At 41.3% G+C, this 19,035-nt stretch overlaps 1 long non-coding RNA gene across 1 annotated transcript; it reads right to left on the bottom strand.

The window, feature by feature from the left end:
• Positions 1-6,389: 6,389 nt before the first annotated feature.
• Positions 6,390-18,541, bottom strand: LOC141547897 (uncharacterized). Its single transcript, XR_012483659.1, has 2 exons — positions 18,416-18,541; positions 6,390-7,598 (listed from the first exon to the last, which is right to left on the bottom strand). It is a non-coding gene; the product is annotated as an uncharacterized LOC141547897 (long non-coding RNA).
• Between the last annotated feature and the right edge of the window lie 494 nt (positions 18,542-19,035).

Raw genomic sequence — 19,035 nt, forward strand, 5'->3', positions numbered from 1 at the left:
TAAGATCTGTCCCCACAAAGTTTACAACTTAAGAGAGAAGAAGATAAAAACAGAGATGATGATAGCATGCAATATTAGATTCTAAGGCTAAGAGAGTTTTCCATCAAAGTGTTCTTTTTTTATTCATCAGGCATTCACTAAGTAGGCACTATGTACTGCAAGGGGGAAAGAGACTCAAAGAAAAATTAAACCCATTGCAGGAAGTTCAGGGAATATTTGCTGAATTTAGCTAAACCAGAAAAAAAGGACCATTCTACCACTAGCTTACATCTCAGGCAAATCAGTCAAAGCTTCTGAGACTCAGTTCCTTCATCCATAAGGGGGAGATGTTTGTAGGCCATACCTATCTGATAGGGCTATTGTAAGCATCAAACAAAATCATGATTGTGATAGAACTTCGCTAAATCATAAGGATAAAAAAAATGGGATTTCCAGAAGGAAATTGGAAGACAAGATATTCACTTCAGAATTAATTTCAACTCAATCTCCCCATCACCCCCAGCTTCAGAAGTGGCAGAAGAGACAAAGTGCTGGGAGCCAAAAAATACAGAACACTTGGAAAACCCTTTTATCCTATAGAGATAGAGCCCAAGAGGACTTCATCAGGCCTCATCTCAGCCAAAGCCACGCTTCTCCGTCCCATAGAAATTCCTGGAGCTACATGAGAGAGGCTGTCTTGTGGTATTAATTTTCCCTTATTTGATGATGAAGCCATGCAAACAGAGACATATAAAACTGTACTCCTAAAACTCTGGATGGCAATAAACCCTTAACCATGTTTCATTTCTGCAGCTTGCAATTGCACCCGTCTTACTGGAAGAATGCATAAAAACAATCCCTGGATGCAAGCGAGCCTATTAAGAGGTTTCTGGAGCCCTTGGGCTCCTCTAACAGTCTTAGATTCTTTTTTTCCTGGGATCCTAGCTTTGAAATGTTGGGGCCCAGACGTGTCTGTGACTATCATTCTACCTAGTCTTGTATTGCAAAGAACTACCCATCAGAAGTGAAGAACAACATTCAAGATGTAATGTCACGGACAGAAATGACTTAAAGGCCTATTTCACTGGGTTTGAACTTTTTCAGTTGCTATGGATAGAGCACTAAGGCTAGAGATAGGAAATGTGAGTTCAACTGAAGCCTCAGACACTTACTAGTTTGTCATCTAGCCTCTGGTTACCTCAGTTTCCTTATCTAAAATGTCGGTAATAAAAGCTCCTATTTCCCAGCATTCTTGTGAGGATAAAATGAGATGTTCATAAAGTGATTTGCAATTATAAATATCACTGGTTTTGTTATTCAATCATGTCAGTTATCTCTGACTCTTTGTGATTCCATCTGAGGATATGCATTGCAATGATTTGCCATTTTCTTCTCCTGTTCATTTTATAGGTGAGGAAACCAAGGCAAACAGGATTAAGTGATTGTCCGGGTCACACAGTTAGGAAGTATCTGAGAGTAGAGAGTAAAAGAATATGACCCAAAAAAGGAAAAGGAAAAAACAACAGAATTCTTGAAGCTAAAGTAATAAAGAGGAGATTCTTCCCAAAGTGGAAAAAATGGGAACATGGCAAGGTTACGACAGTTACTTGTCCTCTAAAGGATGGTATGGATCCATAAGCCTGTCAGATGATGAGGATCATCCAGTGAGAAGCAGTAAGTCAATATGCACTTAGTGAGCACTTAGTAAGCTCCAGACTCCATGCTAAGCATCGGAAATATAGCAAAAAGCAAGCCAGTGCCTATCCTCAAGGCACTGATAGTCTAGTAGGAAAGACCAAACATAATAGAATTCTGCACTGGAGAGAACATGGCGGAGAAATCCAGAAGAGCCCAGCCTGGGAAATGAAGAGATGATGGTCATGAGTAGCCTCCTTAAAGGAATACTCAGAAGGAACCGTCCAATCAGGGAGATATGACAGGAGCCCATGGTACTTCAGATGTGGAAGTTTTTTGGCTGAAATGATCTTCAGGTATGAAAAGGCTTCTGGAGCAAGTTGGAAAGAATAGAGCCTGATGAGATATAAGGATCAGAAGAAGAAAAGGAGAATTTGTAAGGAGCAGTTACCATAGTCTGTAGATTATAGCTACTGGCTTTCTGCCAAAGAAGACCAAAACAAGTATCTGTCTACCTAGTAACAATAACCAACAATATACGGTCTCCTGTCTTTCGGTAGCAGGTATCCAGAACAGGGCGGGAAATATCTGATCTAAGAATAGTCTAACTAGAGGATGACTATTCCCTTCTGATGATTCACACAAATACGAGAGATTCTGCTGCAAGAAAATGACCAAAGATTGTTAAGCCTCAGAAGCTTGAGCAATATATGGAAGACATTAGGAATGTGACATCTCAGCCCAGCTGGTGAATGAAGAAGGCAAGGTCTTCAAAAGAGAAGTAAAGCCGATCAGAATGTGCTTGCACTGAATCTGGTAAATATAATCAAGAGAGTTTTAAACAAAAAAGAAAGGGGAAACAGAGGATCCTGACTGTATTTCCTCATCAAGCTAGCTATTATGAGAAAGATTAAAATGTAAGAACATTTATATCCATTACATAAGGACGTCATAGCTAGAAATTTACAAGAGATAAAATCCTAGAAAAGAATCAGTAGAAACAAAAAGTAAAAATAAAATAAAATAAGCTATAACTCATGGCCTCAGATGTCAATTTAATTCAACAACAATAAAATTTACTAAAGGTATATGCAATACCCTTTGACCTAGAAATCCCACTACCAGGTATGTATACCAAAGTGGTTTTTTAAAAGGGGAAATTACCTATATTGCAAAAATATTTATAGCAACTCTTTTTTGTGGTGGCAAAGAACTGGAAATTGAAGTAGGATACCCATTAATTGGGAAATGGCTGGACAAGTTATGGTATTGGATCGTTATAGAATACGATTATACTATAAGAAATGAAGAGCAGGATGCTTTCAGAAAAACTTAGAACAATTACATCAAAGATTACATCAAGATAACATTGTACACAGTAATAATAATACTGTATGATAATCAACTGTTGTTAATTTAACTATTCTCAGCAAGACAACCATTTAAAATAATTTCAAAGGACTTAGGATGAAAAAGGCTATCCAACTCCAGGGAAAAAACTGATGAAGATTGGAAATCAAAATATACTATTTTTTACTTTATTTTTTTCATGGTTTTTTGTCTATGTTTACTTTCAAAATATGATTATGATGGAAATATTTTTGCATGACTGCACATGTCTAATCTATCTCAAATTGCTTTCCTTCCCATATAGGGGGAAAGGGAGAGAGGGAAGGTGAAAATTTGGAATTCAAATTTTTAATGAATCCTAAAAATTGTTTTTAATTTTGAGAAAAGTGAAATTTACAGTTTAAAAAAACAAACTATTTAAATCAGAACTAGGAATTGTCTTTAAACAGAAGCACAAAATATTATCATCAGAGTGTATTGCTACAGATAACTTAAACAGAAGGAGAAAAAAATCAATGAGTTTAGGAAGCAGATCTCATGCAGCATGATATGTAGTGACAAGGATTTCAATTATCCAGATGTCTATTAGAGGACATATCCCAAATGCCTCCCCCTCCCACCCTCTCTTTCTCCATCTCTTTCACTTTCTCCCCTTTGCTTCTCTTCTCTTTCTTTATTCATGCTACCTTTCTCCTTCCTTTTTTATCTTTCTCTCAAACATACAAAATACATAATAATTTCTTGACATACTTTACTGATAGTTTATCTTTCAAAAAGTAAAGTTTATTTTAAACTCAGTTTTGTATGAACAAAGAAAATCTTATTTCTGTGTTATTAATCAAGGAAATAATGAGAAAAAATAAATACACTATCTTAGAATTTGACATAGGGAAGAATAAGAAAGCTACATGTAATCTGAAATGTATCCTAGACTGTAAGGAAGCAGATTCCCTAAATCAGGGGGGTATAATATACTGGTCAAAAATTCCACAAGAGAAATCAGCTCAGAAAGCATGGGAAGATCTTAAGAATGAAATTCTAAAGACACCTAGAGAAAGTATTCTAATGAAGAGTAAAAAGGGAAATTTTCTAAGTAAAAGAATGTGGATGCCAAGAGAACTTATTAATCAGTTTAATTTTTTTAAGACAACAAAATGTAGAAGCCAAGGTAAACGATAGAAGATGGACACAAAATATGGTGGGATCTTGTAAGCACAGTGTCAAAAAAGTACTGAAGTTCAAAATGAGAAGAGGTTGAACAAAGCCAAGTACAACATAAAGGATTTGCTTTTTGTTTCTTGAGCTGTGATGGGGGAAAATGGAGGATCAAAGAAAGCATAACTTTGATAGATCTATAACAACAGATAATCCAAAAAAAAGACAGATCTTCTTAACTCTTATCCCTATTGTCTCTGTCAGATAGAACAAACTTTGCAATGGGAAGGAGAAAACAAAAATGGCTAATAGGAAGTTGAAATTGAAGAAAAGTAGGGAAAGGACCAGCTGATGAATGGTTGAATAGTGTCCATGAACTTTGAAAGACTGGAGAAAGAAAGAGGACCAAAGAAGGGCAAGTGTGACTCTGGTCAGCCAAAACTTAAGCAAGTGGAATATGTAAATGACAGGCCAGTGACCGTGGATTCAGTTCATGAAGTCTTTCATGACATGGTCCCAATCTACCTTTATGAGCTGCTATATATTATTCCCCTTCTGGAATCTTGCCAAACTTCACATATATCACTTTCTATCCCATCTCCAACTATCTGCACAGGCTATATCCCCTGCCTATACACACACACAAACACACACACACACACACACACGCACACACACACGCACACACACACATATACACATATATATAATCTCTTCCTATCTTCCTTTCAAATCGTACCCTCATAGTTCAGCTCAAGAAACAGCTTCCATGTGGAGCCTTTCCATGATTCCACTCATCCCCCAAAAAAAAAATCTGCTCTGCAGTCCCTTCAGTTAATTTATGTTTATTCTTTATATATTTATATGTGTATGAGTTGTCTTCTCTTTGAGAATATAAATTCCTTAAGGACAGGACTTACTTGATTGTTGTCTGTGTATTCTCAGTGTTTCCCTATGGCCCCTAACATACCTGTGGTGCTTAGTAAATGTTTACTGATAAGTTGTCTTCCTTGGTACTATTGGATTGGAATCATTTTTTCTTTATAAGTGCTGACTTTGATATCATCTTCACTTAAAAACTCCCTACCAGTCAAGTAGGATTCATCTAAAGTAGTAATTAATCAGTAGTGTGAAATGACATAATATCATTTGAACTATCCATATAAAGGCTGAAAAATGACTTGGCGGGATGTAGTAGAGAGAATTCATGCTTCAATCAGGAAGAGGAGGACTAGACTTCTGAGATCCTGCCAGCTCTGAGATTCGGGAACTAAAAGAGCACTGGATTGGGAGTCAAAGGAAATGAGTTGAAGTCTTGGCTCTTCCGTTCAGCTGTATGTGTGATTTTTCAGGCAAGTCATTTCAACTTGGAGAATTGGATGAGACTTCTAAGGTCCCATTGAGTTCAGAGAATATATTGGAGAAGCGATGGGAAGGATCAAGCTGGCTTTCAAGTGGGGCGCAGTGTGTTGGTTTTTAATGCGCTCTCAGAATGGCTAAGAATTTCTGCTTTGCAGGAAGTGGGCGTCTCCTCTAGTGAAATACAGCCCATTATGTATAGTCTCCAAATTCTATCACACTAGATAGAGACACTGATGGAAGTGGGTGTTAGAATCCCCTTCTCCACTACGGCCCATTACATCCAGTCTTCTCCAAGTTCTACCACATGAGAGACATTGACGGAAGAGAAATATTAGAATTTCCCTTCTCGGAGAGTTTGGGGGTGTGTCTGGTTACTCATGTCAAGTTCTGGAAACTCTCCCCTGAGATACTCCTCAGCATGAGTCTCTCAGATTCATCTTTGGCTGCAAAGCACATGTGTGAGCTGAGGGTGGAGTCTTGTGGAAAGTTTATTTAAGACAATCTGATTTCACTGAAAGACTTGGGCAAGTTAAGCAATTCTGAAAAAACTGTAGCAGAGGGGAAAATCTTGAGGGAGGATGTATAGGACTCCAGAAGCCATCGCTGGGTATGTCCTTCAAATTAGGAGAGGGTGGTCCTTGACAAAGATGTGCTGGGATTAAAGTCAATGTAAAAAAGCCCAATTCTATCCAACAGAGCCTATGATATAAGACTGCTTTGCCTTTGTACTGCTAGCCTCAATTACTTAGAACATGGTAGGGACCTTTTAATTGCTTGCTTATTGGCTTAGTGATTGGAAAGCTATGAATTTGGAGTTGGAAAATCTGGACTTGATTCCTGACTTTACCATTTACAGATCTAGGAATGGAAATTGCCCTATTCTGCAAGAAAGACCACTGAGGCAGAGCTCTGGACCAATGGCACTTTATTAAAGGCTCCAAGGCCCCTTTTAATGAAGTACACCTCACAATTGACATGGCCCCTTCTTCCAAAGCCTTAGTTTTAAAGTGCTTGATAACCAGGCAGTACAGGTGGAAGAGACCAAATGTACAATGTGATTGGTGGATAGATCTTGCCCCTTACGCCCTAATAGAATCTATACAAGACACAGAATGTCATTGGTTGGCAATGAATAGACCTTCACAATTCTATCTTGACCTTTCAGAGGTGCTACCAGCCCAATAATCACCCCCATGAGTTGGGCTGATGAACAGATGTCAAAACATCTACATAGACTAGTACAAAAATAGCCCACAGGTCACTCACTCGCTGGCCAAGTGCTCATGGTCATCTCCCCAGGTTAGCCAATAGAAAGTTAACAAAAGTATCTGGGGGCTTTCCGTGTCATTGCCATGCTGGACTTGAACACCCCAATAAAGAACAACCAGAATGGAGAGCCTCTGGTTATCCTCCTATGATTAAACAAACACATTTATAATGTGCAGCTCACAACTTTAGGGTTTTAGGGCTTAATATATAGAATCTACAATCCCTACCCCTATGGAATCATATCACCTTGCTTAGTAATGATTAGAATAAAACAAGGTCCAATGAATCACAGTCTGTGAGACCAGGGGCTCAGGCTTAGGTAAGCTGCATCTTTGAAATGATTACACTCTATCATTTCTTCTTACATACCTACAGAATAATAATCATAGCTAGCATTGACATAGTGCCAACCGAGTGCCCGGAATGGTGCTAAGCACTTGAAATCTGTCTCATGTGATCCTCACAATAGCCGGTCAGGGGGTACCATGATTATCACCATTCTCCAGACGATAAAACAGGCAGGAGAGGCGACTTGCCCAAGATTTCACTGCACGACTATCATTTTAGGTTCCAAGGCTGATTCCAATTCTGATGTTCAAGATTCTAAGATTCACAGACTCTCCTACAAGAAGGTTCATCATCATTCTGCTTCTCTGGTCTCAGCTCCTCTGCCATCCCATCAGTTTAGGTTCTGGGCTCATTCTAATTCTGACCTTCTAGGACCCAAGGGTTTCTGGCTCTGTTGCTCCAGAAGGCTCATCATCACCCGTGTTCTAAGGTTCATCATCACTCTGCTACCCTCTGTCCTCTGGTAGCTTCCAGCTCCCTCTGGGTCTCGGGATTTTCCTCTGAAAAACAGGGATGAGAGAGCCCTGCATGATCTGCCTCCCAAGGCTGCTGAAAAAAGTGCTTTGTGAAACTTAAGAGGATGCCAAAATGAGAGCTCTTCCTCTTGCTTTTTAGCCCCATTTTTTTCAGTGTGACAGCAGGGAAGCTAACTCAGTGAGACCCGTCAGGCTGGCCCGAGATGCAAGAGAATTGGAACCAGCCTAGAGCTTGAATCCCAGCCCTGCCTACCCCCAACTTGGTGGAGGACGGTGGCTGAGTCAGTCACTTCTCCTGGCTCGGTTTCTGCATCCAGAAAATGGGGGTACCACAGTGGTCTCTAAGGCCGCCGCCAGGTCTCCTATCACTAATCCTATTTCAAGCATCTTCTTGTCAGCAGGGCAGAGGCATGAAGCTCCCCTTCCCTCGGGCTCCCGGCCCAGAGACTGCACTCTACTTAATGAGCCTGGCTAGGAAACAGCTCGGTTCTCATCCAGCTCCTTATGCCATTTCTGTAATCAGGGTTTGTATTATTAACATTATTATGAGCTGTTAGTCATTTTGCAAATATCAGCCCCACCCACTGCCAGCATTATGCTCTGCTCTGCAAAAAACAAAAAAAATACAAAATGGAGAAATGAATATTCATGTTCACTTCCCCACGGGTCTCCAGCAATGTGTATGTGCACACACTCACACACGCCAACTTCTCTCTTGGTCTATTGAAAATGTTCTTGCTGAAATATCCTTTCACATTTACCTGCAAAAATCCTCCTTGGCCTGGTCTTGGTTTGGTTTTGGTTTTTGTTTTGGTTTGGTTTGGTTTGGGGGGGGAGGGGGAGGGCTGAGAGGAGTCTGAACTTATGGTTCCAAAAATATGTGGCATTCCCAGTGTGGAAATTCTCTCCAACAATACAGCTCAGCAATTCTCTTCTCATTTATGTTCTAGAGAGTTGCCCGGGGCATTGTAAGTTTAACTCCATTACTTCTGTCATGTAGCCAGTTTGTATGACTTGAACACAGGCCTTCCTAACTCCCACTAAGGCAGGCTGCTGCACAGGCTCCCTATTCTTTTTTGTGATTTCATTGCGATAAGGACTTCCCAGTGAGGAGATCTTAGGGGTAGGGGTAGGATCTTCCGGGTGAGGAAATTTTCCCCTATAAGGGCAGAACAGAACATGTTTTGCAATTTTAAAATTTAGACAGCTAGTTTTACTTCAAGAGCTACTTCATCTCTGGGAGTGGGTGGTCCAAAGGATAACTGCATCCATGTCACTATCAATGATGGCAATGGTAGGGTTAATAAGTCACTGGAGGTCACACAGCCAGAATGTGTCAAAGCCAGGGCTAGAACCCAGGTTTTCTGCATCCGTGACTCTATGCTCTGATTAAAAAGTTCAGTTTGTATGCTCAAAAGTTATCAAACTGAGCATATCCTTTGACCCAGCAGATATTGAGGAAGGGAGAGGGACCCGTATGTGCAAGAATGTCTGTGGCAGCCCTCTTTGGAGTGGCCAGAAACTGCAAACTGAGTGGATGCCCATCAGATGGAGAATGGCTGAATAAATTGTGGTACATGAATATTATGGAATGTTATTGTTCTGTAAGAAATGACCAGCAGGAGGATTTCAGAGAGGCCTGGAGAGACTGACAGGAACTGATGCTGAGGGAAGTGAGCAGGACCAGGAGATCATTATATACTTCAACAACAACACTATATGAGGATCACTTCTGAAGGACATGGCCCTCTCCAACAATGAGATGAACCCAATCAGTTCCAATAGATCAGTAATAAACTAAGCTAGCTACACCCAGCTATGAACCACTACATAGAATTCCCAATCCCTCTAATTTTGTCCGCCTGCATTTTTTATTTCCTTCACAGACTAATGGTACACTATTTCAAAGTCCCATTCTTTTTGTGCAGCAAAACAACTGTTTGGACATGTCTGCATATATTGTATTTAACTTATACTTTCACATATTTAACATGAATTGGTCAACCTGCCATCTGGGGAGGAGGCGGAAGGAGGGGAAAATTTTCTAGCAATTCCTTCCCCTAACAAAGTTCCATCCATGAGTTCCTGGGTTCTCATTCGAAGAACAACACTCCGTGTTCACTCTTAACTGAGATTTCTGGGATTTAGTTTCTTCAACCCTTTTGGGGTTGAACAAATAATTTAATATTTCTAAACCTCCATTGCTTCTAAAATGAAGACATTGGGTTAAAAAGGCTTTTGAAGTCTCTTGATTTTCTATGAAATTTTCTCTGAAAATCGATGATCTTCATAATCTCTGACTCCAGTGTTCCTCCCAGATCCAAATCCTGTGATTCTTTGACCCTAAGAATGGTTAGCTAACCTTCAAAGGCCTTTGTAATTATAAAGGTCAGGGATTTCATCAAAATTGCCAGAAATCTTGCAGCCAGAAACACCGCCCTTCCAACATTCTCCAAGTCTGACTATTGAAATCCTTTGCCTTCCCTCCCACATCAGTGTCCTGACAAGTCCACCATTCAAACCAAGAACCAGGGCAGGAGGAAACAAAACCGCCCCCTCCCAAAGGGAACGCTGTGGCCACAAAGCCAGCGCTCCTCCCTGAGCTTCCCCTTCCTCCCTCCCCCACCTCGGATCACTGAAGACAAAGGTTATCCAAGTTGGTGGGCCTGCTGGCTCCCGGCCAGGTGAGTAAGGCACCCTCAGCTAGGGGACCAGCTGGGCCATTGTCTGGTTGCTCCAAATGGGAGGGCTGCTGCCCAGCCTTACAGAACAGGCCTCTGCCACCCAGTAAGCAAATAGAAAGCCAAGAACAAAATGACATTTTTTGCCAGTTGGCCTTATAACTTGAAATGGCCCCGTGCCAGTGGCTACTAATTGGTTATTTGCAATGAGATGGAAAACAACGCTGCTGATGTGAATGCAGTTATTATTTGGACCATTCACCCCCAGAATTGAATTAGTCCCTGCTGGAAAAGTCCGCCCTGCGGCCATCCATCTATTCCCCCCCCCCCAGGTCCTCGAAGGCCAAAGGGGTGAGAGTGACTTGCTGAGAATGAAGGGAGCCAGCAGCTAAATTAAGGCAGGGGGTAGAAAGGAAGGCTTTTGTGTTCCTTTCTCCTTTCTTATGTTTCTGATGGAAACTGGAAGTCCCTGAGAGTTCATCAAACCTAGAGCTTTCTCACACTCTCCTAGAGAACTTGACATCTTTTGTCCATGCCTTTGCCTGGAATGCTTCCCCTTGCAGAATTTCTAAGTCCTTTCAAGGCTCTGCTCACGGGAATACATCTTCCTTAAAGCCTTTGCTCGTGTCCTTAGCCCTTGTTGTTCAGCCTGACTCTTTGTGACCCTATTTGGGGGCTTTCTTGGCAAAAATATTGGAGTGGTTTGCATTGTTCCTCTCCGGCCCATTTTTACAGATAAAACAATTGAGGTCAATAGGGACTGTGACTTGTGCGGGATCACATAGCTAGTCAGGGTCTAAGATTAGATGTGAACTCCTAAATAGGAATTTTTTCTGGACTCTAAGCCAACTGGTCCTAATCACTGCACCATCTAGCTGCCTTCCCCTTAATCCAGTCCTCACACCACACACACACACACACACACACACAATCTTTTTACTTTGTATAAGATGTTCTTATCTGACAATCTATTATCAGCCCCCCACTGACACATGAACTTCTTGAGAACTGGAGACTGCCTTTGTGCCTCCTAGCACAGTATCAGGCACTTAAGAAGTGCTTCCAGAATTGAATTGAATCTCTAAGATCCTGTCCTCCTCTGTACTGGATCCCGGGGGATCCTCCAGAATCCCGAGGTCCTTTCCCTTACAGCAAATGGCCAGATTCTACCACAAAATGAACACTGCAACAGCAAAGGCAAGGAGCAAGACAGAGAGCTGCTGCTCTTAGGATGTGGTGATTAGGGGTCAGGTGTCCCCAGAAGATTCTTACTAGCATCGGCATGTTAGAGCAGTTTCTTCTTCTGTATAATTAGATAATAATTCTGTATAATAAGTTAGGCTCTTCCTCTCTCATAAGGATATGAGCTCGTGCTTAAACTTGAAAGTTCTAGCCAATTCTTCAGAGGCAGAACACACTGATGCGATCAACAGACACAGCCTTAGTACCCTCCCTCTGCCTCCGTGAGTTTTTGTGGTTGTTTTCGGGGTTTGGTTTTGCTCTAGAAGGAAGCCCTAGTGAGAGGCAGGTGGAAAGCGAGGACCTTCAGACACTAACAGATGACTCCGGATGCCTTGTGAATGCTGAGCTCTAGGGGGGAGGTACTGACCATTCCACCAACAGAGGTCCAGGACTCATCTCTGTGACGGCAGTATTGGGGACACAGCACGATCACCCAAATCACGTGAAGCTAATGTTTGATACAGAGACACAGGGGGAAGAGGTTTGGAACTCCCGTACATAAGGGGGAGCCCCAATTCTGCCATTTGGATCAATCTGTCACCTGCTCTGAGCCAGGCTTTGTGAGAAGTGCTGGGCAAGCTTGGCCAAAGTACTCTCATCTACAATCTGAGAAACAGATGGAGCGCAAGCTTTGAAGTCAGAGGGCCCAAGTTCCAATTCTGCCCAACTCATTTATTTATATATTATTATATATCATTATATATCATATTTTATTATATATCATATATTAATATAATGATATATTATTATATATCATTTGCCTGCTGCCTTGACACCGTCTCTCTCCGTTTCCTCTCCCCTCTCACTGAGGTTTGGAGGGTCCAGTTCTAAACTCCTCCCAATGCCTTCCTTTATAGAAGGACTCAGCTCACTTTACTTTGCATCTGCTGCCCTGCCTGTTTTCAGCTTCACAGACAAGATGCACTCCAGCATCTTTCAGGTATCTCCTGGTATCCTTTTCTATACCCTCTGTCTCCTCTTATGTGTGTGATTTTGGACAATCCACTTTAATTTTCTGAACCTCGTTTTCTTCTCATTTTCTTTTTCATTTTCTTCTCATTTACAAAATGAGAATTAGATGATTTCTAAGGTCCTTTCTGCTGGAAAGCTACAGTCCAATAGCAAGTACTGTGGAACCAGTTTCCCTCCTGATTACTGGACTAATTTAGGTAAGAAAACTTCTCAAGCTATTTTGACTAGAAATCACCATTACTACATCACCTTCTGCTTCTTCTCTTTGGTGTAGAATAAGTCACAGTTCTTGATTGCCATCCCTAACATCTCGTGTTTTGGACACAAATCCTCACTTGGCTACATACTATTCCCACCTAGAACTCACACAAACAACCCAAACTTAGCCCAGCTAAAAGAGAACTTGATATCTGATCTCTTTAACTTGCTTCTCTTTCTGAGACTCTGCTATTTACTTATGGTACTTTGTTGCCTAAATCAGCCATTGAGGGAGACTGCTTCCACACTATTTGCTGGAGACCATATCGAGAGCTGAGAAGGCGATTTATTTTGCATCCAACCACTCATTCACCCAGTTTCTCACATTTGAAATTTGAATGTTTTGTCTTTTTCCCCCTTCTTTCCTTCTAGCCAACAAGTTACTAAATCCTATTAATCTTTATCTCCGGTATCTTATTCTTAATTATCACTGGAAGGGGAATAAGGTTGAGAACAAAAGGAGAAATCAAGAAAAGTTTTGTGGAGAAGGCAACACTCAATTTAAAAGATGTGTAGAATTCAATAAGTCAATGCAGGTAGGATCAGGAGAAGATGTTTCAGGCATCAGGAACAAGGAGGAAGAAAAAAGCAGAGAGGTTTTTTCCATGAGCATGTCCATGAGGGACATAAAATACTCAAATTCAGTTAGAGTGTAGAATGTTGGGATATTAATTATGATAAGTCTGGAATGGGAGCGAACAGCATCTGATTCTGGAAGATCCTAAATCCCAGAAAAGGAGGTAAGACTTTATTACTTCCACCCAACTTAATAGGCTAATCTCAGAGATGTGGCAAAAACTTTCTCCAAGCTCTCTTCTCCTCTCCATAATTACTCAAAGCTCTGAGATTGTTGGGTAGTGTGTAAGAAAGAGAAACAGGACTAAGAGTTCCATGAAGTCACAAAGGCAGAGAGATCAACAGCGAAAAGACACTGAAGAAATTTGCAGGAGTTAGGAAAATGAGTGCGCATATTGGTAGAGCATCTGAAACATTCCCTTTTTAGATGTGGAATCCCCCACCAGAGAAACTAGCCTAGTCAACATGCTCTGGCGTCTATATTACAAAAATAAAAAATAGTCCTATTGGTTCCCATCTATGTGCGTATACTTACTAATCAGTCGGAGAGTCTGAAGGAAAGGCATTTCATAAAATAGCATAGTAAGAAAAGGGTCAAAGGATATTTCACCCCTAAACTTGGGGCACAGATTCTCCCATAAGTTCACACAGCATCCATGAGGAGCATGAACACACCCCAGGAGGACAAACGAAAGGAATAATTGTGACAATGGCTCCCATGCACTCTCAGAGACGATTCACGCCTCCGGTGTTACAGGACCACTGCTGTCTCGTAAGAGCGTCATCACCTGGCTCCATGTTGGTATTATGTGGTATAGGATCTCTACCAGGTTTCACTTCTGGAAGTCTCCCATAATTATATGCCTCTGTTGACCTCTGGGACTTTTTCTGTCTGCTCCCATTTTGAGGACTTCATCTATTCGGTGTTCTCCTAACCCTCTAAGTTCCTGTCTACCAGATGGCATAACTAGAAAGCCTCTTCTTGAAAATGATGGGTTTTTCACTCCTTTCATCACAGTTAAAGAGATGAGAATGGGTACCAAATTATGGCCAAAGCCAGGGCATGGATGCCCAAGAGAGCATTAAATCTGTCGTTTAATTCCTCTTCCCTATTCACCAGAAACTGAATTTTTGCCTTAATCTAACCCAAGCTTTTGACTTAGGGTAGAAAGTCTTTGTAACTCCTTAAATCCAGGCTGGCAAACTGCACCCATTCTGGAACATTTCAGAGGCTGTCCTTTCGATAAAGTGATGAGAGCTGTTCTAATCTGAGCCCGCCCCCTCTCTCTCCACACTCCCATCATTCTCTCAACTCTGATATTTCTATAATTTGGACATGGTCTGGTCTAAAAATCTCCAGTAATTGGGGAAGCTTTTTCCTCAGAAAGCAGCATATCATACTTTGGAACAGGGGTAATCCAGAGGAAATTTTCCCTTAGATTAAGCAGAAATATATCTCTAAGCTTCTGCCTACTACTTCTAGGTCAGGCATCTTGGACAAGGCATAAAATCATAGGAGCTGCGAGGTGTTAAAGTGGATAGATCGCCAGGCCTGAAGTCAGAAAGACTCATCTTCCTGGCCTTAGACACTTAGCAGCTGTGCGATCCTGGGCAGGTCATGTAACCAGGTCTGCCTTAATTTCTTCAATTGCATAATGGGAGGGAGAAAGAATGGCCAACCACTCCAGTATCCCTGCCAAGAAAACCCAAATGGGTCATCTAGAGTCAGACATGACTGAAATGACCAAATGACAAAACAGAAGCATAGAGCTTGAGATGGAAGGGATGATCGATATGATTGAGTCCAACCCCTCCATTTTACAGAAGGAGAAATCAAAGCCCCTAAAATCATACCGGTAATATTAAGTGGCAGAGATGAGTTCTGCACTCTGATCCTGGGCCTCCAATTACAGTCTTCCTTCCAATGCACTAGGAAACCTCCCACCATGATAGCTCCAAGAAAAGACTGAATCTCCCTTTCCTGTGCCAGCTCTGCAACTACTTGATGACTTGCTGCCTCGTCTCTAACATTTAGTGATCCTCCGAGTTTAGCTTTTGATCACTGGCTTTGGAGTCAAAAGTTCTGAGTTCAAATGATACTTCTGCCTAGAGCCAGCTCAGGGACTTTGGGCAAGTGCTTTCCCTCGCGAGGGCTCAGCTTCCTTCTCTGTAAAGGGGTGAGGATGGTGCCCAGGGTGCTTTCCAGCTTTCCATTCTGTACCCCATTAACACACCTAGAGGTAGCCAGTTGGGTAGTTCATGCTGTTTTCCAAGCTTGGCTCCAGGAACGGATGCCAGCTCCATTCGGTTTAAGTAACTGACAGCGTGGTGATGTCCGCTTCCTACATGCCTTCCAATGGTCAGATATAAGTGAAGTATGCTCCCATTGTTTCACTGCCGGCCTTGTTAACTCAATCCAGACACTGTGTTCCACCAAGTTATCATGAAATCCCAGCCTCCCCCGTTCCTCTGACTGTCGCAGCATGGAAGAAATTGGGCTGTAAAAATCAGAGGTCCCTTTAATTAAATTACTCTCCTAATGGTCCTTGTTCTCCAAGAACCGTTTACCCCCTCGCAAGCCAAAGAGCTCTTTAGTGTTTAGTTTAAAACTAGTGGATGTAAGTTGGATGAATATCAAATATTAAGCTAATATCATAGAAAGGCAATTTGAGGAAAGAGTCTGTGAAAGACGAGCACAGAGAGTTGAAGACACTGAGCTCTGATGTCAGACTGAAGACTGGAAACACAATTTTATGTCTTTCAGTGGGCTTTCTTTGCCCTCCTAGTGATTATTCTGAATTTTTATGTCCCGAGATTTGGGTCTTTCATTTATTTAAATGCTGGTTTTATAAGCTGTACTCTCTGTGATGTGCATTTTCCCTTTGCAGAAATGTCTACTTAAAGCAAGTAGAGGGAGGGGGGACTTAGATGTACTCCTCTCTGAAGATCCTTTTTGTCCATACCATGTGGCTCTCTCTCCTATATCTCACTGTCCCCTCATCCTTCTTCCCATTAATATCCAGCAGGAAGGAATTGTCCCTCAGAGGCCCATCTGCTGTCTTCCCATCTCTTATAACGCATTCCCCGACACGCCCTCATAAGACTCAGTTCTTTGCTGGCTTCTGTCATTCTGCTCCTCTCCAGCAGAAAGCACCTATCCCCTTTACTGGGGAGCCAGCTCCCCATGGCTGCTCTCTCTGGAGAGATCACTCTGGCAGTCTGCCTGGCCAAATGTGCTCACAACCTGAAAATGTGACTCCTTTGATGCAGAGATTTCAAAACAAAACTGAACAAAAGTTCGGTCCGGAGTTGCTGCCCACCAGGAGCTACAGGAACTCTCCTACCACTTGACTCTGTTTCCAGCTTCGGGTTAGCTGGTGGCAAATGAGGGCCTCTGACCCGATCGCTTTACCAGGGCTGTGGCTCCCAGTGGTCAGCACCTGCCCCTGAATTCAGCTTCGGGGATAAACTATAAACTCCTTGGTTTACCCTTTAATGTCCTTCACAACCTAAACCCAACCAACTTTTTTAGCCTCTCTATGCTCAGCGAAATGGGTCTCCCAAAGAGGTTCCCCCTCACCCAATGCAAACCAACACTTCTGCAGTTGAATCACAGATGGCTACCTGTGTAGGGTTCCTTATGTGACAGAGATGGACATTAAACCCTCCTCTTCCTGATTTGAAATCATACAGAGGAGCCGCCTGTATTCCATATAGCCTCTCAAACTGTTCACTTTTGAAGGAAACATTGGATGTCATCCTCTCCTAACCGTTAAAAGATCCAGGACTTCATCACCTGAGGTAATCCTTCCATTGATACAAATCCCAATTCCTTCTTCCTCAAATGTATAAGTTTCTAGATTGAAATAAAGGTTGCTCTGTCAAGTGGTCAGACCACTAGAGATTACAGCATCCTAGAATTCCCAGGATCTCAGAGCTAGAAAGGGACACGGGGATCTTCTAGGCCAAAGCTGGACCCCAATAAGAATCTTCCAACAATATAACCAATAAGTTATCACAGATCCTTTCCTCAAGACCCCTGGTGGGGGAAGGGGTGGGGGGAAGGGAAGCACTAGAGGAGGAACACCTGTTACCCATTCTACTTTTGGAGAATACTAATAGTTTGTCATTGAGAAGAGCTTCTCTTGAACTTAGCAAGACTAGTCCTTGGAGGAAGGTGGTACACTTTATGTCCAAACATTTATATTAGACCTTTTTCAATTATTATCAACCCAGTGCTGTAGGTAGATTTGAGGAGGTTCCCCTTTTTGAGAGAAGACATTAAGTCTTCACCATCTTTGTATCCTCGTATATCATCCGTGCTTCATTATGGTTCAAGAATGAATGAATGAAGTTAATTATCAAAGTCACAAAACCAGAAGCTAATTTTTCTTCTACTAAGTCTAGGACTACTTCAGCAATCTCATAGTTTCATCTGAATTTCAATCGTAATCACAGAATGTCAGAGCTAGAATGGACTTTAGAACATGGAGTTTTAGAAGGAAAGGACTTTTGAATACAGAATGTTAGAACTGTATTTCACCTTAGAGTATAAAACATCAGAGTTAGATTCAATTTTAGAGAATAGAGTTTTAGAGTTGGAAAGGATTTTAGATTGCATAGGATTAGAACTAGAAATGATGAGAAGGCAGATTTCAGAAAAAAACTTGGAAAGTTTTACATGAACTGATGCAAAGTGAAGTGAGCAGAACCACGAGAATATTGTTGTAAACAGTTACAGCAAGGTTGTATGAAAAAGAATTGTGAAATTGGATTTATATGCATATATTGTATCTAGGTTATACTGTAACACATTTAATATGTATGGCCTGTCATCTAGGGGAGGGAGTAGAGGGAGGGAGGGAAAAAATTGGAAAAATGAATACAAGGGATAAAAAAAATTACTCATGTATATGTATTGTCAAAAAATTTTTATAATTATAAAATTAATTTTAAAAAATCAAAAAAAAATAAAATGTGAAAAAAAGAAGAAAATGAATTGTGATTCAGATATAGCAGATATCACTTCTTCCATGAAGCCTTTCTATGCCAACTGGAAATCCTCCCACCTAAGGGTAAAAGTTCTCTCTCCCTTCTCATCTGGTCTCCTACCTTTAGTTCTTTGCCTGAGACGCTCCTTTATCTGAAAAGCAAAAGGATGGAGTGGAAAGACTTCTGGGCTTGAAGTCAGGCCTTGGATGAACCATGGTTTTACTCCATGAGCCTCTGTGTCCCCATCTGTAAAATGGAGAGAATAGCACACCACTTACTCTATAGAATCACTGTAAAGAAAGTGCTTGACGAAGCAATAGCCAGCAATATACTTTTCTTGTTTTATTTTTTAAAATCCTGTTGAAACCCAAATTGCATCAGTTTAACAATCCTACTGAAAAAACCAAATATTAGGGTTTTAGTCTAATGCCAGCCATTGAAGAGTAGATTTGTTTTCCCCCACTATATTCAGTGAGCAAGTGCATGGTTTATCTAAGAAAAAGTCAGAAGCATTTTTTAAATTAATGTTATCACATTTTATAAAACATTTTAGAGAACAAAGTACTTTGTAGTGCTCAAGGTCCTAGGTTAATATGGGCTGCATTAATAATCTCATTCTCCCTTATAACATGGTTTCATTGGGTATACCTGCTCTCAATCCAACATGAGATTGTAAAATTCTTGAGATCAGGCAGGGCCCCTCATCTGACTTTTTATCCCCAGCAATCAATCATCAACAA

Source organism: Sminthopsis crassicaudata, chromosome 6 (assembly GCF_048593235.1).
Source record: "Sminthopsis crassicaudata isolate SCR6 chromosome 6, ASM4859323v1, whole genome shotgun sequence".
Classification (NCBI taxonomy): domain Eukaryota; kingdom Metazoa; phylum Chordata; class Mammalia; order Dasyuromorphia; family Dasyuridae; genus Sminthopsis; species Sminthopsis crassicaudata.